The 25,333-nt window shown below is 44.8% G+C and overlaps 1 non-coding gene across 1 annotated transcript; it reads right to left on the bottom strand.

Annotated features, from left to right (window-relative positions):
- Positions 1 to 9,419: 9,419 nt before the first annotated feature.
- TRNAA-UGC (transfer RNA alanine (anticodon UGC)) lies at positions 9,420 to 9,492 on the bottom strand. Its single transcript has one exon. It is a non-coding gene; the product is annotated as a tRNA-Ala (tRNA).
- Between the last annotated feature and the right edge of the window lie 15,841 nt (positions 9,493 to 25,333).

Genomic DNA, 25,333 nt, shown 5'->3' on the forward strand with positions numbered 1-25,333 from the left:
CCCGTCACAAGGTGGCCATGAACTCTGTACTCCTCAAACTTTAGCCAGATGCTATCACATGTTCACTGTCTTTATTCTCCCCGGTTTAGCAACAACTCTCTTCCGCTAGCATCTTTTTTTTTTTTAAAAAAAAGAGTTTAATTAGAGTTTATAAAGATAAATACAAAACTTCAAAGGTCTTTTTTGTCCAGCGTTAATCTGAAAAAGATCACATGCTGAAAAAGAGAAAGAAAGAAAAGTTAGAGAAATAAGAAAGAGGATAAAAAAGAGCTTAAAAGAGGAGATAGAAAAGATAAGGTTCAGAGAACTTCCAATTCTTAATCTGTCCACTATATGTAAACATATTGATTGGCAGCTGCCTTTAAAAAAAATAAAATAAAAATAAAGGAAGAGTATATAAAGGCCTTAACAGCTTGGGACCAGCCTGCATGAGAGATCACCTTACTTCGTAACCACTTCAACCGGTGGAACTGGCACGTTTACTGGTGCCACATAATACCTGTTCCGCAGTTGTAAGAAATGTATATTTTAGTGTGGCAGCACCTACACTTTGGAACTCCCTGCCTATTGAGAGCAGGCAGGGGCCTTCACTGTATTCTTTTCGGTGCCTGCCAAAAACATTCCTCTTTAGAAAACCCTAGCCAGAGCTTTGTGAAGTTGATGCGAGTTTTCATCTTTTGTTTTTTTTTAAACTTTTTTTAACCTTTTGAAAGTCTGTATTATCGTTCCTATTTTTTTCCCTATTGCTTTCTCTTTCTTGCAAACTGCTTTGAGGTTCTCCTTCTTCTTACAATCTAGCAGTGCATGCACTTTATGAAATAAATAAAATAAACGAAACTCGACGATCAGTAAGAGTATAGAAGAATGTGGTGCTGAAACTGCAACTCTTGTGCTAAGAACTGATAGCAAGTTTCTGGTCCTCATGGTTGAAAGAGATGCACTCATGCTTCCAAGGGTATTACCTCCCCATGTCCCAGAAGGTTTTGAGCAGTTTGGTGGCCAAAGCTCTAGCATTCTCCCCGATGGGTGATCACCAATACATGAATTGTGCAAATTGCATGCGCTATACAGATCACACTTTGTTACTACACACATACAACCCCTGGATAAGGTTAATACCAGGTTGTTGGAAATACCTAATTGCAAGAAGCAGCAGCAACAGAACAGAGGTTGAAGGTAATAAATGCTTTTATTTTATTTTATCTTATTTTATTTTTATTTTTTCTTTCTTCCTTTTTATTTTAAATTTTCCCCTTTCTAGATCTTGGAATTTATAGTCATTATTTTCAGTTTTCATATACTTTTTGTATACATGGTTTTTTCAGTTTTTTGTATATTTAATTTATAGTTATATGTCCCTTTTGTGTTTGTTTTCTTTGAATCCATTTCATGTTCTTTGTGTATTTACGTTATTATGTATTTAGGTTATATATGATGATTTTTTATGTATTGTTTTAAAAGAAATAAATAAAGGTTTTTTAAAAATTTAAAGAAGAAGGTAACAAATGCTGAAATAATCCAAGATGTGTATGACTCAAAATGCATACTGCAGCTTAAAATGTAATTTAAAGTTGTGCATCATGCGAGAAGGCGGATAGGGAGAAGTCATGCCCCCCTCCTCTCATAATCCCAGAGCTCAGGGACATCCAGCGAGACTGAACGCTGGAAAACCCAGGTCAGAGAAAAAGATTTCTGAACACAGCACCTAGTGAGAAGGATGGGATTTGCTCCCACGAGATGATGCAATGGCCACCAAGTCAGGTGGGTTTCCAAGAGGTTTAGATAAATCATGGAGGAGAATAACGCTCTTAGGACGCCTCCAGTCCACTGTCGCTGGGAACTGCAAGGAGTTAAAGAGCACTGTTGTGCTCGGGTCCCGTTTGTGAGTTTCCTGGAGGCATCTAGTTGGTCACTGAAGAACAGGATGCCGGGCTAGATGGGCCTTTGGCATGACAAGTTAAGGTTCTTATATTCTTATGGAATTGCATTTCAGTCCAATCTCACAGATAATTAATAATAATAATAATAATAATAATAATAATAATAATAATAATAATAATACAGTCATACCTCTGATTAAGTACGCTTCGGTTTGAGTACTTTCAGTTTAAGTACTCCGCAGACCCATCTGGTACGGATTAATCCACTTTCCATTATTTTCATTGGGAAAGTTCGCTTCAGGTTAAGTACGCTTCAGGTTAAGTACGGACTTCCAGAACCAATTACACTCATACCTCGGGTTAAGTATGCTTCTGGCTGAGTGCTCTGCGGACCCGTCTGGAACGGATTAATCCACTTTCCATTACTTTCAATGGGAAAGTTCACTTCAGGTTAAGTACGCTTCAGGTTAAGTACAGACTTCCGGAACCAATTGTGTACTTAAACCGACGTACCACTGTAATAATAATAATAATTTATTTATACACTGCCCATCTGGCTGGGTTCCCCCAGCCACTTTGGGTGGCTTCTGACTGGATATTAAAAACACAATAAAACATCAAACATTAAAAACTTCCCTAAACAGGGCTGCCTTTAGATGTCTTCTAAAAGTCAGTTGTTTATTTCCTTGACATTTGATGGGAGGGCGTTCCACAGGGCGGGCGCCACTACCGAGAAGGCCCTCTGCCTGGTTCCCTGTAACTTGGCTTCTCGTAATGAGGGAACCGCCAGAAGGCCCTCGGAGCTGGACCTCAGTGTCTGGGCTGAACGATGGGGATGGAGACGCTCCTTCAGGTATACTGGGCCAAGGCCGTTTAGGGCTTTAAAGGTCAGCACCAATTGTGCTCGGAAACGTACAGAGCCCAGCTGAATGATTATATCTAGTACAATGGTCAGTGAACATGTCACCATAAAAACAAATGAATAGTTCTGCTGGATCAGGCATGTACAACCCATCTGGTCCAGAATCCTGTTCAGTGGCCAACAAGATGCCTGTGGGAAACTGGCAAGCAGGACCTGAGTGCAACAGCTGTCTCCCAACTTCCAATTCCCAATAACTGATGTTGAGAAGCATGCTGCCTCCTACAGGCGAGGTGGAATATAGCCTTCTCCTCCAAAGGGTCAGTGCAGTTGTGGAATGCTCTTACTGGGGAAACTTGCCTAGCTCCTTCATTACATATCTTTGGGTGCCAGGCAAAATGATTTCTTTATAACCAGGGCTTTGAATGATTAAATCTATGGCCTTTTAAATGTGTTTGTGGGAGGCAGGTTTGTGTGTGTGTATGTTTTGTGCTCTTGTTTTGTATTGTTAGGTTGTGAATCGCCATGCGATCTTTGGATGAAGGGTGATATACCATCAAAGAATAATAGTCATAATGCAATCTGGTTGTCAACCAGAAGGTTTGTGAAAACAATAAAAAATAATCCTTCCAGTAGCACCTTAGAGACCAACTACATTTGTCATAGTATGAGCTTTCGTGTGCATGCACACTTCAGAAGTGTTTGTGGTTTGAGCCCACCCATGGATGGCTGTGCGCAGAATTCCTGCATTGCAGGGGGTTGGACTAGATGGCCCCTGGGGTACCTTTCCAACTCTAGAATTCTATGATTCCATGAATTTGCCTATCCCCCCCCAAGTCATCCAGATTGTGAACATTACTGCCTCCTGCTGGAGTGAATTCCACCATTTATGTGATGCAAAACCCCGGATCAAACGCCACAGTCAGAGAGAACTTTATATTATGCCATCTCATTTACACACCAGCCTTTTCCCAAGGCTTCCAAGCCATACATTCAACAGCCAAAATAGAAAAGGAGATCAACCGAGGCCTAGACGTCCTTGCATCATCTAGCCCACAGACTTGCAAACTTCAAAGTTACCAGCTTCTATAAATAATCTTTATTATTATTATTTCAGGACACTAAAGTTTCCATATAAGACTACCTTAAAAGCAATTATAAAGTAAATGTCACAGTTATTGTAAGTAAATGTTAAAACACAGCAAGCTTGCTAAATCACACAAATTCCGTAACACAAATCAAGGTACTATAAAGAGTGCATATAATCGATAAGGTGTGTGTGGGGGGGACATTAAACCATTCTTTTGAGTTCTCTAAAGAACGAGGTGAGAATACAGAAAAGCTAGGTAAGTTTTTTTTGAAAGTTTTTTGCTTTCAAGAAGTGGGCGGCACTTTGTCCTGGGTCTTAGGCAAGTCAATTGAAAAATCTTTTAAAAATAAATAAAAAAAAGCTCAACAACATTTGGGGTGTCCCAGTCAGTCAGGTTACTGTGTTTTAGCAGACAGCCATTTTACACATGAAAATGGTAAAATAAAACAACAACAACAACAACAACAACAACAACAGGGACTGACATTTCTTCTCCTTAACTTTTAAAGGATAAGTCATTTCCCAGGGAGTGGTGGGAGCTGAAACCCAGTAACATTTAGAGCAGGCACCCCCAAACTTTGGCCCTCCAGATGTTTTGGACTACAATTCCCATCATCCCTGACCACTGGTCCTCTTAGCTGGGGATCATGGGAGTTGTAGGCCAAAACATCTGTAGGCCAAAACATCTGGAGCCACAGTTTGGGGATGCCTGATTTAGAGGGCACCATGCTGACTTCTGCTAGACTCAGAGGTTACAACTAACCCATGGTCAGGCTGCAAACCCCATCCATGACTAAATAAGGATTTGAACCCAGGCCTCGCCTGTCCTGGTCTGCCACTACACCACATAATAAGCAAAGGCAGCCACGTTGGTCCACAACAACAAGCTCTAAAGTTCAAAGTACGGCAATATAGAACCAGTATGGCCTAGTGGTTAGAGCATAGGACCTAGGAAACCACGGTTCAAATCTCCACTCAGCCAAGGCGGCTCTCTTAAGCCAATTGCTACCTCTCAGCCTAGCCTACCTGTTTTTGTGGGGATTAAATGAGGAAGCGGAGAATCATTTAAGCCACCTTGAACTCCTTGGAGGAAAAGATGGGCTATAAAATGCAGTAAACAAAATAATTATAACAAAAATAGTTGGAATAAATAAATAAAAATTATCCAGTTTTTAAAAATTTCGACTGCATCAGACCAACACGGCTACCTGCCTGAATCTAAAAATAATTGGGGCCAAAAATAATTAGGGCCAATTTGTTAGAGCTTCCTCACAAGTGGAAAAAAATGCAGGCTGTTATAAGAATTCTAAGGTCTCAAATATAGATTAAATGTTCACAAATGTACAAGGCAAACATATACATATGTATATAAACCATGTGTCTGAAATAGTACAGGAGAGCAATCCTGAAGCCATTTTGACTCTCCCAAATTGACCTCCAACATTTCTCTGCAAGGAGGAAGGAAATGGGAAAAGCCCCCCCATTGTCTTTTGCTTGCAAATCCTGTCTTAAGGGCGTATTTGTGTATGAACAGGGTGAGCCTGTGACCTGGGACTCAGGAACTAAAGTATTAACCATCACAAAAGAATGGCCAGGCTGCCCAGGTAATGCAATCAGTGACCATTATCAGGTATCCTGGCAGATAAGATTTCTGCTGTAGACAGCCTCTTTCTGTGATGTATGTAGGATGTTTTAGGGGGGTGGTCTTGGGCTACAGGGGTGGGCAATTTCAAAAGTCTATATAAAGGCTTGAGCACCATTGTTCAGGGTTCTCTCCTCCCTCCTGCGTGTGGTGAGTGAGAACCCTGTTGCAACAATGTACCGGTAATAAAGATCAGCCTTACTAGCCCCTTTGCTTCTCAATATTCTCTGGTTGGCCTCTGTTATTTTCTCCTACCGATAGGGGACCCACTATCGGTTCTTGGATACCCCATAAGGTAAAAGGAGCAGTTTTTTTTCTTATAACAAGGCAAAGGATTGCAACTTTATTAAAATTCTGGCAACCAGCCCCCAAATCTTTTAGCAACAAGCCCAGAAGTCAAAAGCAAAGCTTCCTTGTGGTCAGGAAGCAACAATAAGAACAAGAGGTCACTAGAGCTTAGCAAACCCATAAACCACCATGACTCAGTCACAACCTTTCTCCCACTTACCAGGCTTCCTGGTCCCTAGCATAGAGTATTTTGCTGGTTATTTTTTAAGGACAGAGGCTTGGCTTATATAGCTGGACAAATCCCGCCTCCCCCAAGTTAAGCCAGCCTCCCATCCTAGAGGCAAGCAATCTTGGGTGGGGCAAAAGCAAGTTTGGCTCAAAGTGGAAATGATCACCCTGAACTCTTGTTTCCACACAGATATATAGTGGAATCAAGCCCCTTTGGGAAGGAAGCTTAACTCTCCTCCAGTGGGAAGGAGGAGTGAGCAGTTTAAAGAAAGAAGCTGTGCCCAGGAGATGTTCTCCGCCTTCTCAAGATGCAGAGGGGTCTTGGGCCTTTAAGAATTGGCCACAAGGGTTGTGCCCATTTAAGGAGGTTGTTGCAAAGCAAGGCAGCGACAAAGGCTACCTGGCGGCACCTTAGTTCAACAATTTGGAACTGGCAAAATAAGCTTTTGAGAGCTGGCATCCACTTCTAAGGTGCAGGAAGTGCATTTGTGCATATTGGTCAATGCACTTTATATTTCATTGGGTCTGTTGGCAGGAACTGGTACATAGGGTTGTAAACAGAACACACACATATACAGTGTGTGTGTGTGTGTGTGTGTGTGTGTGTGTGTGTGTGTGTTTGTGTGTACAGTGCTTTATTCTGAGGGGGTGCAGGGGTATACATACAAACATTTTGTGAATCATTGTACTTTTGTCCATTTACTGTATTTATTTCCCCGAATTTGAACTGTAAAATGGTGGGTTTTTGAGTCAAAATGAGAGTACCCCTAAACATATTTTTGAGAAAAAAGCACAGTGTGTGTGTGTGTGTGTGTGTGTGTGTGTGTGTAAACTTCCTAGGGATGCGGGTGGCGCTGTGGTCTAAAGCCCTCTTGGGCTTGCCGATTAGAAGGTCGGTGGTTTGACCTGTCCCATCTCTGCCAACCTAGCAGTTCAAAGCACACCAGTGCAAGTAGATAAATAGGTACCACTGTGGCAGGAAGGTAAACAGCATTTCCATGCACTCTGGTTTCCGTCACGGTATCCTGTTGCACCCGAAGCAGTTTAGTCATGCTGGCCACATGACCCGGAAAGCTGTCTGTGGACAAACGCTGGCTCCCTCTGCCTGAAAGCAAGATGAGCACTGCAACCCCAGAGTCGCCTTTGCCTGGACTTAACCATCCAGGGGTCCTTTACCTTTTTTACCTATATAAACTTTCAGTGTGAATTATTACAATGCATTCTATGTAGGGCTGCCCTTGAAGACAACTGAGAAAATTCAATTGCAGCAGCCAGAAAACTCGCCAGGGTTCCCTTTAAATCTTGCACAACCCCTGTTTTAAAACAGCAGCGCTGGTGGCCAGTTCGTTTCCAGGCCCAATTCAAGGCACTGTTAGTGTTCTAATCCTGAAACGACTCAAATACCTGAAAGACAACCCACTTTCCTATGGACCTTCTCAGGTGCTAAGATCGGCACAGGGGGCCTTCATGGTATTTTTTCCCCACTCTCAACAGGTGCTGGTGTGGGTGAGGGCCTTCTCTGTGGTGGCCCCTAAGTTGTGGAACTCCCTCCTTACAGAGGTGCAAATGGCACCTGAATTATACAGCTTCTGGCGATTGCTAAAGACGCACCTCTTTACCCTGGCATTTGATACACGAGGGGTCTATGTCTAGGACCCACCTTGTTTATGTGAATGTTAAGTAGTTTAATGCTGCTTTTAATATTGTGTTTTAATGGGTTTGGGATCCCCCCCCCCACACACGGGCCACTTATTTTCAGGCAGAAGTGTAAGGATTGCAGCCTAAATTAGAGAGAGAAGAGTCTAAAGGCTGCAACCCCTTACTCTTACTCATGAGAAAGTCCTATTGGACAAGGTAGGCTTTAAGCCAGGCATCCCCAAACTTCGGCCCTCCAGATGTTTTGGACTACAATTCCCACCATCCCTGACCACTGGTCCTGTTAGCTAGGGATCATGGGAGTTGTAGGCCAAAACATCTGGTGGGCCGCAGTTTGGGGATGCCTGCTTTAGGCTGTAATCCTACCTTCACTTCCCTGGGAGTAAACTCAACTGAATTCAGTGGGACTTAAAAGAAGAGAAAGATGATGGACTATGCTGAAATGGCAAAGAAGACTGCAAAGATCAGGCACCAAGAAATTTAATAAAGAATGGAATAAATTGATAGAGTACTTAAAGAACACCATAAACAATTAACAACATTGGCAGGATTGATATAACAGTTATAGTTTAATATTTTTAAGGTTAAAAGTGGATATAAACAAAATTTGGATAGATGTAATTAGATCCAGTAGAAAAAGATATACCGGCACTGTATTTTTCTGTCTATAAGACGACCCCTATTTTTTGAGCCCAAAATTAAGAAATAAATATTTTAAACATTCCGTGTATAAGATGACCCCCAATTTTAAACTTAAAAAAATTGGGGGGGAAATATAGTCTTATACACGGAAAAATGCGGTACATTGGAAACCAGGAGGGAGGCAGGAGAAGTGTGGGGATTCTGGGAATCCAATATTTGTATAAAAATTTTTTCATGATGGAATGTAAATGAAATTTGAAAAAACCGAAAAAGAAAAAGAATTCAGTGGGACTTACTTCTGAGTAGACATGGTTTGGCTGACAGCCTCAGTTCTAAGCAAATACGCACAGGATTGCATCGGCGGGCTACCCTTGTCCTCTTCAAAGTGCCCACACCTCTCAACGTTAAAAAGAACAGTAAAGGCACCCTCTCTCTTCAGGTATTCAGCCCACCAGGTATAGGAGGTTGGCCTGCTAAGCTGTATTTTTTGGCAATCCACACCCATCTTTCCCTACTGTTGGCATAACATAAACTTAAGAACCTAGGAGAAGCTGGATTAACCCAGTGGCCCATTTCGCCCAGCATCCTGTTCTCACACAGGCCAACTAGAAGCCTCTTGGAAGCCAGCAAGCGGTACTTGAGCACATGAGCCCTCTGTCCTCCTGTTGCTTCCAGCAACTGGGATTCAGAGGTATGCTGCTTCCAGCCATAGAGGAAGCACATATCCTTCAGGATTAGCAGCCATTGCTAGTCTTAACATCAGTCCTTTGGCTTAAGCCAGGCATCCCCAAACTGCGGCCTTCCAGATGTTTTGGCCTACAGCTCCCATGATCCCTAGCTAAGAGGACCAGTGGTCAGGGATGATGGGAATTGTAGTCCAAAACATCTGGAGGGCTGAAGATTGAGGATGCCTGGCTTAAGCACTGGCTCTCCAGGGGTTTCAGGAAGGGGACATTTCCAGCCCTACCAGCAGTTGCCAGGGATTTAACCTGCGGCTGTCTGCATGCAAAGCAATTTCTCCACCGCTGTTCACATTGACTATCAGACCATTGATTCATTTTGTTCAGTATTGTCTATACTGACTGCCAGCAGTTTTCCAGCGTTTCATAGGACGGTCTCTCTCCTAACCCTACCTGGAGATGACAGGATTTGAACCTGGGCCCTTCTGCATGCAAAGCAGATGCTCTACCACTGAGCTACGACCTCCTTCCCTGCAGCATAGGATTGCCTTCTAAAATGGTATCTTATGCAACACCAGTGAAAAAAACATATTCCTTAACTTTGTATTTAAAATCCAGTTTTTTTAATTTTAAAGAAAATGCACACCACCCATTATGTCTGAAATATTGTATTTCTTCTAAGATGGTATTTCTTCAATACTGGATTCCCTGAACTTTTGAAAATCTGCACACCCCAACCCTTTCTTTCTTGAATAAAACACGGCAGGTGAGGGATTTCTCTCAATGACAGAAAGGGGGGGGGGAGATTTGTGCGGAAAACCTCTCCTACAGACACAATATTCAACCAAGAGGCTGAATCCTTCTGCGAGCCTTCGACTCGAGCCTTTCTTGTGTCCAGAAAGGGCAGCCGTCCCTTTTCCTTTTCCCTTGTAAATCTCCAGCTGCAGTCCTTTGTACACCTTTAACTACAGAGCCACTGTTGGCTTCTCCATAACTCTCCGCCAGCGCTGCCTTTGCCCTGTCAGTTCCAATGACAGCGAGTCGTGTCTGGCTTTCAAATAACAGCAATTCCTCCAACCGGAGAATCTCCCTGCCCTTGAACGGCTTGCCTGTTGCATGAGACAATGTCACAATCCATCGGATCTCTCTGCCGGCATTTAGAAAATGCTTATCAGGGCTGATATCTAAGCGCCAGGCACAGGACCTCCTCAGATGTAGAGAGTGCCTGCGGGTGAGACAACCAAATTCTAACTTGGATTGGGAGGAGGTGTGATGTGATTTCAATGGTGGATTGGAAGGGCAAGAAGGAACCATCTTCAGAATCACCTTGCCAACAAAGATCCGTATAGTTAAAGCTATGGTTTTCCCAGTAGTGATCCTTGGAAGTGAGAGCTGGACCATAAAGAAGGCTGATCGCTGAAGAATTGATGCTTTTGAATTGTGGTGCTGGAGGAGACTCTTGAGAGTCCCATGGACTGCTAGAAGATCAAACCTATCCATTCTGAAGGAAATCAGCCCTGAGTGCTCACTGGAAAGACAGATCCTGAAGCTGAGGCTCCAATACTTTGGCCACCTCATGAGAAGACAAGACTCCCTGGAAAAGACCCTGATGTTGGGAAAGATGGAGGGCACAAGGAGAAGGGGACGACAGAGGACAAGATGGTTGGACAGTGTTCTCGAAGCTACGAACATGAGTTTGACCAAACTGTGGGAGGCAGTGGAAGACAGGAGTGCCTGGCGTGCTCTGATCCATGGGGTCACGAAGAGGTGGACACGACTAAACAACTAAACAACAACAAACAACAATAAGAAGAACATCGGGAGAACCTGCCCTTCTAGCTCAGCATCCTGTTGGGTGTGGAGGCCTTTTAACCAGGCCTAGAAATAAATTCAGACCTTCTCAATCCAGCCCGCAGACAGTCCGGGAATCAGCGTGTTTTGACATGAGTAGAATGTGTCCTTTTATTTAGATAGATAATTTATTACAGTCGGAGACCAGCATATAAAACACACTTGGGGGTACAATCCCAAAAGGAACACAAACATTTAAAACATTGAACAATAGTAAATTTAGAATTTATAAATGTGGTAAGCGTATAGACGCTAAAAACTTTGAGATAAGTTTAAAATGCATCTCTGGGTTATTTGTGGGGCATAGGAATTAGTTGTTGTTTTTTCAAAATATAGTCCGGCCCCCCACAAGGTCTGAGGGACAGTGGACCGGCCCCCTGCTGAAAAAGTTTGCTGAGAGGCAATGATAGGCCCAAGATCAGCCACTCAGTGAGCTTCATATGGCCAAGGGGGATTTGAAACCTGGTCTCCCGGGTCCTAGTCTGACACTCTAACCCAGTGGTTCCCAACCTTTTTTTGGCCCTGCCCTGCCTAAGCATCTCTAAAATCCTGATGCCACCCCCCCATGACATATAATTCTTATTATTCGAAAAGTGATCTCCTATTCACATGGAGGAAGCCTAAAGGGCCATTAACTTGGTCTAAACAAACTTCCAAAGAACATGGCACCCATGAAAGAGAAAAATAAAAGAACGAAAGGACAGCTGAAGTACTGAGGAAGAAATCACTAAGAAATTGTTAAAATAATAATACTAATTGTATGAAAAATTCACTGTTAATAACTCATTCTCAAATTGCCCCCCCCCAAATCAAATTGCCCCCCTGTGGGGCGTGTGCCCCATGTTGGGAACCACAGCTCTAACCACCGGTGCAGAAGCCGGTTCCCTTCACAGGGCCTTCTGCGCATGAACAGAGGCGCTTTTGCTTGAGGTGCCAGGATGTGTGAAAAATAAGGCATTGCTTCTTCCCGTACAGTATGCTCACTTTAATTCCAGTGGCAGGGAAAGCACAGCGAAGTGTGCAAAGTGTCTCTATGTGAGAGCAAGCGAGCGAAAGAGAGGTGGGGGGAGGGAGGGAGAGATGAAGAGAGAGAGAGAGAGCGCTTGATACAGCTCCCTTTGGAACTTCTTCATCGACTAGAGTGAGTGGAGTCGCTTGATTTAAACACAGCTCTTTGCTTGCCCAAAGGCTCACATCCAACTCGGCACATTTAATTACCTAAACCCCTGCCTGGCTCCTTCTAAGAGCAAGTCTCTAATCTGGAGACAGAAATAGCCGGGTCTTATTGCTCTGGCATGTAACTCTGTGTTGTGCTGATGGCTAGCAAACATCCCATGTCAGAGGCAGCCAAGAAATCACACACACACACACACCATTTTGAACAATATTTCCTCCCACTCCACACGTGTCTCAAATTGTTTTCATCTTAAAACCTCTTCCTGCTTTTCAGACATGGTCTGCTGGTGTTTCCTCTTTTTCACCAAGAAGGAGGAAATTTCAGGCGTGGCCTTTGGAGAGAGGGATGGATCCAGCTGCCCATTTCACTTTATCTTGGTTTCTCATTCTTCCTACCTGAAATCCACTTCTTCCTTTTTCTGCAGTGCTAACGTGATTTTTTTTTTAAAGTCCCCATGAAAATGCACCAACATTTTGAAGAGCCAATGGTGCTGTATGTAGTGGTTAGCGTGTTGAGCTAAGTCCTGGAAGAGCAGGGTTCAAGTCCCCACTCAGCCATGAAGCTCATTTTGTGTGACCTTGGAGGTCAGCCGCTGCCTTTTTCAATCTAGGACTCAGCTAGGTAAAGGTAAAGGGGCCCCTGACGATCAGGTCCAGTCGTGTCCGACTCTGGGGTTGCGGCGCTCATCTTGCTCTATAGGCCGAGGGAGCCGGCGTTTGTCCTCAGACAGCTTCCGAGTCATGTGGCCAGCATGACTAAGCTGCTTCTGGCAAACCAGAGCAGCGCACGGAAATGCTGTTTACCTTCCCGCCGGAGCGGTCCCTATTTATCTACTTGCACTTTGATGTGCTTTCGAACTGCTAGGTGGGCAGGAGCTGGGACCGAGCAACGGGAGCTCACCCCGTTGCAGGGATTCGAACCGCCGACCTTCTGATCAGCAAGCCCTAGACTCTGTGGTTTAACCCACAGCGCCAGCTACAAATAAAACGTTTTAAATGTGTTGTAAAGTGCAATATACAAATGGGACGCTAGATGGCGACAGTGAGCTATGCAAAAATTCAGTGTATTTTTCAAAACTTTTTTAAAAAGCATTTTCACATAGTTTTTTATATGTGTGTAGATTCCACCCTAATCTGCCTTGCAGGGTTGTTGTGGAGATTAAATGAGGAAGGGGAGAATCATGTACACCCCCTTGAGCTCCTTGGAGAAAAAGGTGGGATATAAATGAATGAATGAATGAATGAATGAATGAATGAATGAATGAATGAATACTGTACATTTCCCCTAAAAAAGACATTTGTGTGCGGTTTTGAGAAATGCATATCCATTTCACAAATCACGTCCTGTAATATAATAACATTTTTGTACATTGTATTCTCTAACGTACACATTTTTGTACAGTTCGGTTGGAGAACAGCGTTGCAAACGTCGGGGAATTTTGAAGGATAGCTGTGTCAGCCTATGCACTTGGCTAACAGTTCTGCAAGGAAGGAGGCCAATGAGAGAGAGAGAGAGAGAGAGAGAGAGAGAGAGAGAGAGAGAGAGAGAGAGAGAGAAGGAAATAGTTGACTTGATGTATGGATTAGTTGATCCACTCATTCCTGGGAATACCTGGCTTGGGAGGCAGATCACTGTCAAGCAGGGGGTTTGGTCTTTGCCCATAATTCATGGCGCAAACCGAGCAGAGGGACGGCAGCGTCAATCCATTTCTGCCTTGACACACAACTGTGCCAGACTTGTCTCTGCTGCAGCCCGAGGCTCTGAAAATGTCTTCAATAATGTAAGACACTTAAGAACAGAGGGGAGTGCGTGATCTGTTAATTAAGAGCTAGTGGCACATCTGCAACTGAACTTTTAAAGTCCAGGATGGAGGGAGGAGAGCAGACTGGTCATTCGAAGCCAGTGTCCTGGTCAGGCTCTCAGACGGGAGGTGCGGTGGCTGAGCCTCGCTCCTCCATCAAGAGCGGCCTCCAATAGCAACACTGTGGTCACCATCTGTTAAGTGATGGCACTGCTGCTTGCCTGACAATAGAGGGCAGTAGTGTAGTGGGCAGATTCAGAGTGTGCCTTCACCCACACCCCCTTCTGAAATTATACAACTTTCTAAGATTATACAATCGTCTTATTATCATGCAGTAATTATAATTAAGGGGTGCATGCCCATGTTGCCTTTTAGATACAGTCATACCTTGGAAGTCGAACAAACGTTCGGAAACCAAAGCGTGGCTTCCGATTGGCTGCAGGATGCTCTTGCAGCCAATCAGAAGCCACGGAAGCCCCGTCGGACATTTGGCTTCCCAAAATAGATCGCAAACTGGAACACTCACTTCTGGGTTTGTGGCATTCGGGAGCCAAAATGTTTGAGAACTAACCTGTTTGGAAACCAAGGTACGACTGTAGTTCTATTTTCTGTACATATACATGGGCAAATGATTTAGAATGCCCCAATATTTTCTTTATGTGGTGTTTTCCTTGAATTCCTATTGTACATAACAGAAGTTGCACCTCATTCTCGTGAAACTGAAGCACCTTGTGTTTTCAGGGTTCCTAAATGCTAAGCTTTGGCGCATACGAAAGAACAACTCCTCTGTGTTCTTCCTACATACCTTTCCCCAGATTGGCCCTAGGAGCCGATCCTCAGAGACTGACTTACCACCTTTCACTCTGATTGGCTCCAATCAGCACAAAGGGTGAGAAGACATCCTCACATTGGCTAAAAAGGTCTGCGTACATGCTGATTGGGTGCCTCTAGGATGCTGGAAACAGGGACCCTGCTGCAGAAATAGCACCAGGTCTTCGACCCTGCCCCTCCCCTTGACCCTGGACCCTGGACCCCTACTCCATTGTGGGGAGGGGAGGGAGGAGGGGGAGGCAAACGGAGCCTGGCATGGCATGTGCACTGCGCCAACCTGTCTCCCCCGCTGGTATGTCAGCACCATTCCAACCTCCCCGCTTCCCCCCCCACCTCTGGTAACCAGCAGGAACCTGGAGGTCAGGTGAGCACTGCTGCCCCCAACAGGCCACCTGCTTGTGGCAACTCTGGCATGAAGGGCCTAAAGAACTAGTCTGCAAGCTATCGATCAAAACAAACTCAAGCTACATCTGGTCTCTTAATTACAACTCTTCACCGCAAAGGTCAGCCTAGTCTTCTGGTGAATGCCTTTATTACAGAACTCCCGAGGAACCATGCAAAGAAGCTGATTTGCAAAGTCGCAGCACAATCGCCGTTTAACAAGCCTTCTGAGTGGAGATCTTTATCCCAGCTGGTACCTGAATTGGATTCGAATTGATTTTACCTATGTAGTGTGTCGTTCTCTTAAACTGATAAGTGTAGGTATACTCTAGGGCTGCTGCCCCTTCCCATGCTCCACTCGCCAACCTCACCGACCTGCCTTCTCCCACACCTGCAGGCAAGTGAGGGTAGGCTGACGTTGGCGGTGCACTATCCTGATTTCCCTAACAGAGAAGTCCCCACTGATTCCGCCCCTGGTGAATCTGACCCACGGCGACTCTTTGCTGCCAGGGTCGCTTTTCCAAATCCAGTCCCTGGCTGCTGAATTTCTGTGTATGATGCCGCTGGCATCCCTCCTTGTTGCCGTTTTGACCATTATGTTCCTTTCCATCACAAGAGCTTCCAGTGCAGCTTACAACCCTCATCAAACAACCAATTAAAACCCAAAACAGCCATTAAAAATGGAATATACTACAAAGCAGCCCTAACGGCACCCTCTTCCTGCTTCAAAGAGAATTCTAACTTCCCACTTTATCTGGTGGATTTTCCCCACTGGATTTTTCACAGGGTCAGCCCATCTCTTTCCCCCAAAACTTGAGTGTACCAACATCTGAGTCGAGGGCCAAGCCTGACATTTTGCTCCCTGGAGCTCACAGCTCTTGAATCCCCAGAGAGCAGAGTCCAAAAGCATAAAGGAGGAGGAGGAGGTGTTGGACGTGGGGCTGGGATGTGTTTTGAGTTCTCTTGGTGATCAAAGCCCTGCCTGTTGATGGGTAAAGAGACCCCAGAGGCCTTTCTGACTTGGGATCAGCACAGATCAAAGGCTGCATTCTGTGGGGGCTTTGCAATGTTTATTAATTAAAGCAAGGGAACAGAAAAATGAGCATTAATTGCTCAACTGAGGATATAAGGTGGTGGTGGTGAAATAAGAGAAAGTGGATGGTTATGGGCAGAGCCACACTACACATTTAAATAATATTCCATGCATATTTAAAGCACATGGCTCCCTCCCAAATGATCCTGGGACCCCTTGCAGAACTACAATTCCCAGCGCCCTTAACAAACTACAGTTCCCAGGATTCTTTGGGAAGGTCATGTGCATTGACTAGGATTTAAATGTATTTTGTGGGTCTGCCCTGTGTTATTGCTCTGCACTGGGGAGATTACTTCTTCCTTTCTTTTTTGCATTTGCTTGAGCACAAGTGAAACCTACTACAGTCATACCTCGGTTTAAGTACGCTTCGGTTTGAGTACTTTCAGTTTAAGTACTCTGCGGACCATCTGGAACGGAGTAATCCACTTTCCATTACTTTCAATGGGAAAGTTCACTTCAGGTTAAGTACGCTTCAGGTTAAGTACAGACTTCCGGAACCAATTGTGTACTTAAACCGAGGTACCACTGTACACAATTAAGGATCCTCCTTTCTTCCATCTGTACACAGCTAAAAGTCAAATCCCCTCAAAAAGTTCCTTCATTGGAGGTTTTTAAGCAGACGTTGGATGGCCATCTATCATGGATGCTTTAGTTGAGACCTCTACATTGAAGGAGGTTGGACTAGATGACCCTCAGTGTCCCTTCCAACTCTACAATTCTATGATTCTATGAAATAGATCAAATATTGTTTGCACAGTAATGCAGCGTTCATCAACACATAAGCACTTGATATGACAACTATATTAATGTTATAGGTTTAAAGGGCTGAGAACCCCCTTGAACTCCCTGGAAGAAAGACAGTTTGTTGTTTCATGCCATTTCTATCCTGCCTTTAAAAATATAACTGTTATCCAAGATTGCTTGCAATGCCAAACTAAAACCATATGGGGCTCTGCCCCTTTAAAATCCTTGCTAGCTCTCAGCTTAGGGGCAGGGTTAAGCCAATCAGAAGGCATGCTTCAGTATTTAAGTACTCAGTTACAGCCTTGACCAATGGAGCAATGTCTGCCTTTCTGGGGAGCTCTCCAAGGTGCTGAAAAGCCCAGACATGCCTTCCCTCTGCAACCCTGTGACAAATGACCTGGCTTGGAGTATAACGGCCACACAATCATCATGGCAGGCAGGTAAGTCTATGTGGCTGTACCACAGTTGCACTTGACGTGCTTTCCTGGCCGCTGATATTAATAGTTGTGTTGCAAAGTGCAGTGCAATAAAGGTCTGCTCTGGTGGCTGCTTCCCCCAACCACTGGCAACGCAGTGTCCCTCGCATCTCTCCCGTTAAAAGAGGAAATACATTTCGATGAAAGAACTGGCTGTTCTATGTCCGCTGGACCTGCCAAGAAGGCAGGCAAGACGTACGTCTACGGGTGTAAGTCTGTAACAAAATGGAAGAATATTGCTCAAGGTAACCAAGGCTGTGTGCTAATCATGCCAGTTTTTCCCTCCCTCCCCCTTATTCCTCTTAATGTTTAACCCAGGCATCCCCAAACTTCGGCCCTCCAGATGTTTTGGACTACAATTCCCGTCTTCCTCGACCACTGGTCCTGTTAGCTAGGGATCATGGGAGTTGTAGGCCAAAACATCTGGAGGGCCACAGTTTGGGGGTGCCTGGTTTAACCTCATCATTGGCCTGAGTGATCTGGGTTTTTTTGGGGGGGGGGCTTTCTAAAGCAGCACAAGTCATGTGTAAAGTTCAGCACAGCAGAAAGACAGAAATAGTGCGGTGTAGCCATTAGAAATCCAGTGCTTCACTTAGCAATGAAACTCAGTGGGTGACCTTAGGCCAGTTACAGCCTCTCAATTTAACCTACCTTGTAGGGTTGTTGTGCGGATGAAATGGGGATGGGGGAGACCCTAAAACCCCTTAGGGGATACACTACCCACTCTCATCCCTTTATATACAGACCTAGCTGCTTCCTGGTCCTTCTATTTTAACTGAAAACAAATCCCTAAGCAGTTTGCGTAAAATGGTATGAAATATTTATTAAGAACAGAAATAAAAACAGACTTTAATAGCAGCTGCCACAATATAGGTAATATACACAGGTGTTTTTTTTACTAACAGTTGTGCATAATAAAATAAGATGTCTGGGTAGCCTTGCCTAAACCACACAACAAAAAGATTTTAGCTGATGCAATAGAGAACGTGCCTGCTTCATATCAATAAAATAATTGAGTGTGGGGAAGGAAAGAGTCTGAAGAATGGATAAGAGAGACTTGGCTTTCCCCTGGAAACTGAATTAGGCTGAAACATAAACTGTAGCCCATGAGTTTGTGAGTCAAGTGAATCTTGGGCTTCCTTTGATGAATGGTGAGAATCGTTTCCTCAGGGAACCACAAAAAGAGAATGTTAAGTCCATTTAATTCACTTAGCAAATTCTAATGCAGGCTCTGTTTAGTTATGGACACTCCAACATCTAAAGGAGTTTTCTCCCAACTTGGCACCCTCCCCTGCTGGCTGGGGCTTGATGGGAGTTGCAGTCCAAAACATCTGGAGGGCACCAGGTGTTGGTCCATTGGGATGGCCCTGTCCTGTCAACCTCTGCCTGCCTTCACCGGCCTGCTTTCTTCCTTACAAGCAGTCTGGGTGTGGGGGGCTTGTCTTTCAGCTTCCTCCTCTTCTTCCTTAGTCTCTAGGTTGCCCTTGTAGAACTCAGCAGACAGGGAGAGGGACAAAGCTAGACTTAGTTGGCTCCATCTGTCACTTGCTCTCTGGCGCCACCTTCTGTTGGGCTCCCTGCCTCCTGCCCTACCAGTTGTGATGGGCACCAGCCACCACTGCTTATCCCTTCCTCACCTTCTCCATCGAACCACTTAAGCAATCCGCTCCACATCCCAAAACACTATCCAAACACTACATAATGAATGCAGATGGTGTGTACTTTGTAAATGATTTAGAGGTACACATGTATGCAGTTCATTTATAAAATGCAAGTGATCCACTTCCAGGCTCATCAGGCAACCTTGATGAAATATGCAAAGGGACAAGAGTGTTTCTATGGTGGGTGGACTGGGAAGCCAACACCACAGCCACAGCCATATGCTGAGAGAGAGAGAGAGAGAGAGAGAGAGAGAGAGAGAGAGAGAGAGAGAGAGAGAGAGAGAGAGAGAGAGAGAGAGAGAGAGATGTGCATTATTATTATTGGAGTCAGAGAACATACTAAAGAAAAAGTGCAAGGTTTCATTCTTGACAATCTCCTGTAAATTTGCAGTTGAACGTCAAGGCATCCCTTGCAAGACCTCAGCTGCTTTGCAGCACATACTTTTGGAAACCTGAGTTGCTAGAGAGTCCGAAGGTGACTTACTAATAAGTAGGATGGACCAGATTTGGATAACAGCTTATAACATGGAAAAGACTTTTTAAAGAAGACTTCAGGCGTTACTCCTAAGAAAGGGAACTTAGTGGGATCTGGCTGCATACTATAGTAAATATTGATGATGTGTTCAATTCTCGGACACCACCTGAGGCAATGAATCCTAAGAACATAAACGCAGCCTGCTGGAACAGACCAACAGCCCATCTGGTCCATGCCCTCCAACAGTTCTCTGATGAAAATAGAGACGTCCCACCCAACATTTCTCTGATGAAGATAGGGATGTCCTATTCCATATCCTCCAACATTTCTCCAATGGAAATAGGAATGTCCTAAGGAAAAGCAGGACATTCCGGGATCAAATTGGAAACTGGGACGGCTTCTCAAGTCAAGTCAAGTCAATGTTTATTATGGCAAACAGCCAGCATATTAAACCAGAAATTCTGCATAATTCTCTACATGAACAATAAAAGCAACTGATATGGGGTTTTAACAGTCAATATACAATACTTAAAATACAGGTCCAGCGGAATAAAACACCATAAAAGAATAAGAAATTTAACTAAGAACTGTAGCCACAATATCATCATCGGAGGGCAGGACAAATTGTTATAATATGTTATTCAATAAAAGAGAGATTTACGTTTTTTAATAGCTAAGGTGCAGAATTTGGCCACAGCGTAGGATACTTTCACCATCTACAGCACTTTCACCATCTACAATTCCCAACAATTGTTAATTGGAGGTATATGCACCTGAGAGTAGCCATTGTAGCTAGTGGCCATTGATATCCTCCTCCAAGAATTTGTCTAATCCTGCTTTAAAGCCATCTAGGTTGGTGGCATCGCTCCATCTTTGTGGGAGCAATACAACTTGAAACGCAGTAAGTCAAAACTGCCAATCATTGTTAAGAGGAAAGGACATCTGTAAATTACATTTCGTTCCATTAACTCCCTGGATCCATTTTCCCATTGTACTGACTCTCTAGATACAAAACAAGGCACCAAAAATAAGCGAGCGAGCCTTTCACTCTCTGCCTCTCCCAATTAATCAACTAAAGCTTCATATGACTAACCCACTGATTATGGTAGATTAAGCTACTGATTAATTGGATGGATAATCTTGCAGGGCCCTGTCATAAGAGAACAGGATGCTGGGCTGTGTGGGTCTTTGGCCTGATCCAGCAGTCAGCTTCTTTTTATGTTCTTAATTTTTTTTAAAAAAATTCCTTTAGTCACTGAGAATTTTGATCAAGTCCAACCAATAATGTAGGAAACAAAGTATAAGAAGCCCATGGGAAATGCAATTTCCCCAAGGCAAACTGTTCCCCAAGGTCAGCAGTTCTTAGGAAAACTGCATTTCCCAAGGCTACCAAGCTATCATGCCCTGCAGCACACACTGGACCTGTGAGTCTTGCCTCTATCTCTAGCCACGAGGGTGCCTCTAGAAAATTCTCACTTGGGCACCAGTTGAGGATTTGGCAGTGTGCATAAGCATTTAATTAGCTAAAAGCTCCTTCATTAGCTGGCAGCCTGCGAGTAGATATCATGTGACATGCTTAGGCAGAACTTTCTGACATTAAGAGCCGTTCGACAGTGGAATGGACTTCTTTGCAACGCTTGTTGTTGTTTAGTCGTTTAGTCGTGTCCGACTCTTCGTGACCCCATGGACCAGAGCACGCCAGGCACTCCCGTCTTCCACTGCCTCCCGCAGTTTGGTCAGACTCATGTTGGTAGCTTCGAGAACACTGTCCAACCATCTCATCCTCTGTCATCCCCTTCTCCTAGTGCCCTCAAACTTTCCCAACATCAGGGTCTTTTCCAGGGAGTCTTCTCTTCTCATGAGGTGGCCAAAGTCTTGAAGCCTCAGCTTCAGGATCTGTCCTTCCAGTGAGCACTCGAGGCTGATTTCCTTCAGAATGGATAGGTTTGATCTTCTTGCAGTCCATGGGACTCTCAAGAGTCTCCTCCAGCACCATAATTCAAAAGCATCAATCCTTCGGCGATCAGCCTTCTTTATGGTCCAGCTCTCACTTCCATACAGTTCTACAATTCTACCATTCTCCCAGCATATTCCAGAATGTGATCCAGTCTGTTATCTAGGACTGTGCAGCTGAGCTTCCTTTCAACTCTCCCCCACCGGCCACCCCATTCACGAGTCATCTAATGCACGCCTCACCAGAGGTATCTAATGTCATGTCCAATTACATCTAGTTAGGGTCTAATCTTCTATACAGTAAGGCAGTGCTCACCTTGAAGGATTCCCAGCTCTCATTTGCAGTGCCAGGCCTTTGCTCACACCTGCGCTGATGCGGTAAGTACACAAATTAATCAGGAGCTCCAAAGAAGGAAGGAAGGAAGGAAAGGGGGGAGGCGAGAGAAAGAAAGAAAATGTCCCTAAGTTTCTCGCCAATCAGCGATGACAAAGGCACTACAGCATGTGGGAAATGGGCTGCCATTCACTCCCGAATGAGCTGATTGCTCTCGACAAATGGCCCCTGAATAATAAGAAAAGGCTCCAGCCGTGTACCAGGGATACATCAAAGTCTCTGCAGCTGCATCAGTCCAGCTGAACACAACACATTGCAAGTGAGAGAGGGAGAGACAGAGCCCTTTTGTGGCTTTCTGTGAGCCGCGGAAAGTTCCAGAACCAGTCTTCTTGCATGGTAGGTTTGCTTGCAAGGCAGCAGTTCTGAAGACTCATGGCAAGTTAACAACAACAACAACAACAATAGTGCAAATCGTTCCCTCTAATACCAAAGACGGGTGGTGTGTGCCAAAAGTTTTTTTCCAGCCAGAAATGAGAAACGAGAAGGTATCGACGTGCTCAGTGAAGTGTAGGTGGGTTCCCACAAGGCAAGACACAGTGATAACAGCAAGAACCTTTATTGAACTATGTAACTGGGAAACAGAGGCAAAGCAACTGCTTATATAAATTTCTGAAAGCCTGGGCCATGCCCACTCCCAACGTGATTTGCTGTCTAAACTTCCAAACTGCAAATCACGACTCAAAGTTCAAGGGCCAATGGCAGAGGCCAAATCCGGAAATGTTCTGTGATTGGACAACAGGTATCGAATCAGAACACAGGAGCTCAGAATCCTTAGTCCAGACTCAAGCTCAGGCAAACACAGACCACTGAATACATAACACTCAGGGAAACCTGAATGTTTGCAGGTGTGTTTGTGTGTGTGTGTGTGCATGCGCAAAAAAAGAAGAAGGAAAAAAGCCCAATGAAGGCTGATTATGCTCAGGAATCATAGAGTTGGAGGGGCCACGAGGATCATATAATCCAACCCCCTGCAGTGCCGGGGAACCTTTTGCCCAACATGGGACTTGAACCCATCATCCTGAGATTAAGAGGCTCTACCAACTGAGCTATCTTCTCCCACAGGCTGTTGCATACCGGGAGATTAAACTGGGATTGGGGTGGGAATGGAGTTTTATGGAGGAAGGAGTCACTGGCAGGAACCGACTTGAGGACGTACAGCAGCATTTGGTTGCAGGTCCTTCCACTTCTGTACGTTTGCAAATAAATGGGAGTGCGGGGATTGGGGAGCAGAGAGACAACTCCACACTCCCTCAAGTAGTCAGGGTGTGTTAGCCTTCCCCTCCCACCATCCAAAGGTCGCTGCTTGCCGTCTGGAAGTAAGGATTCAGACGTCTGTCTCCTTCTCCGGCTACGTTCCAGTTGCCAAACCATTCCTCTCCAGCTCCCATGCAAGCAGGTGGGGTGCACTCAGTAGCTAGGAGTTACCAGCTGTGGTTGCTCATTTTAGAGAGTATCTTCCAGCCATCAGTCCACATTGGAAAATATTTTTCTGCAAAGAATTATTCACATTCTTTTGTACTTTGCGTAAGGCAGTCGACCGATTTGCTGGTTCTGTCACCTGCATTTGGGCTTGGCCTCACTTTGACATAGATTTGAAGTCCATTCCTCCTACCCCCAAAATTATGGGAACTGTAGTTTACCCCTAGCAGAGTTACAATTCCCAGCACCCTGAACAAACTACTGTTCCCAGGATTCTTTGGGGTCCTTTAGATGTACAGTATGGCGTGTGCACAGCCTTTGATTCTGCGATGCAATTAGCAGTCTCTAAGGTGCCATTGGAGTCCTCCGTGGATTTGCTACAGCAAACAAAATCAGGCATCTTTTGGGAAGGTGGGTGGGGAGCGACAGAATTAGTGTTCCCTGCGAAGAGGAACTGATCATTATCCTGCACTGTGAACTGTAGCACTGCGTTTCCTAGCACAATTCAAAGTGTTGGTGCTGACCTTTAAAGCCCTAAATGGCCTCAGCCTAGTATACCTGAAGGAGCATCTCCACCCCTATCATTCAGCTCGGACACCGAGGTCCAGCTCCGAGGGCCTTCTGGCAGTTCCCTCACTGCGAGTAGTGAGGTTACAGGGAACCATGTGGAACGCCCTCCCATCAGATGTCAAGGAAATAAACAACTATCTGACTTTTAGAAGACATATGAAGGCAACCCTGTTTAGGGAAGTTTTAAATGTTTGATGTTTTATTGTGTTTTTAATATTCTGTTGGGAGCCACCCAGAGTGGCTGGGGAAACCCAGACAGATGGGCAGGGTATAAATAAATTATTATTGTTCTTATTCTTATTCTTATTATTTGCAGTTAACTCCTGTGTTGCAGGGGGTTGAACTAGATCACCCTTCCATCTCTACAATGCTATGATTCTATGGATGGGTGGGGTATAAATAAATTGTTGTTGTTGTTGTTGTTGTTGTTGTTGTTGTTGTTGTTGTCGTTGTCGTTGTCGTTGTTAAAACTCTCAGCACCCTTAATGTACTACAGCTCCCATGATTCTTTGGGGGGAACACACGCCTCTTTAATGTGGTATGATACTGCATTAAAAATATAGTATAGATGTGACCACTTGGTGATCATATAGACTCAAGAAACCGAAAATGACATACTTGCTCATCACTGCGGAGTGGGCCCTGATGTTCTAGAGCAGGCATGTCAAACCTGCGGCCCTCCAGATGTTTTGGACTACAATTCCCATCTTCCCCAACCACTGGTCCTGCTAGCTAGGGATCATGGGAGTTGTAGGCCAAAACATCTGGAGGGCCGCATGTTTGACATGCCTGTTCTAGAGGTTGCTCATCCTGGAGGATTCTCTGCAGCATCAGCCAAGCACCTGCTTCCCATCCTGGCTTTATGGGGACTAAACCCCTCCTTGCCTGGAGTCCCTTCTCTGCCCTCCCTCCTCCCCTCTCCTCCCTTCCCACCCTTTTTCTTTTGGCGAACGCATCCTGATTTCTCCAGTTTGGGCTTTGCCTCCCTCTCTGTGCCCCTCTGCATGTCAGAATGGATCAGATCTAAAGTGGGACAGCTCAGAGCGTGGCTTTAATTTGATACTCTTTCCTTGTAATTTTAAAAGGCAGTCACCACCTTTACATGCGCTCGGGCCATGAATTATTCATGTGCCAAACTTGCTGCTGTCCTATATTCCTGCTCGCTCCTCAGACTCGGGCGGCGGAGACATCTGCTGCTCTGTCCCTCTTGCAAACGGGAAAAAAAACACCATCCAGGTGATAGTTGGACTGCCTCTTAGTAAGTCACAAATCTGCTGGGAGCTCAACAGTAGGTGGCGCCAGATCTGATGACAGAGCCAATGATGGGCAGAGGCAACTGATTCTAGTTTTGTCCCCATTCTCCTCCATCCTGAGTTCTACAAGGGCAATACTGAGACTAAGGAGAAGGAAGAAGCCAGCCAAGACCATCCTGTAGTCTGGATTTGTTGTTTGTTTGTTTGTTTGTTTGTTTGTTTTCTCCACCCCCATCGTTCTGCCCGGACACTGAGGTCCAGTACCGAGGGCCTTCTGGCGGTTCCCTCA

This window comes from Zootoca vivipara, chromosome 16, assembly GCF_965207765.1.
Source record: "Zootoca vivipara chromosome 16, rZooViv2.hap1.1, whole genome shotgun sequence".
NCBI classification, from domain to species: domain Eukaryota; kingdom Metazoa; phylum Chordata; class Lepidosauria; order Squamata; family Lacertidae; genus Zootoca; species Zootoca vivipara.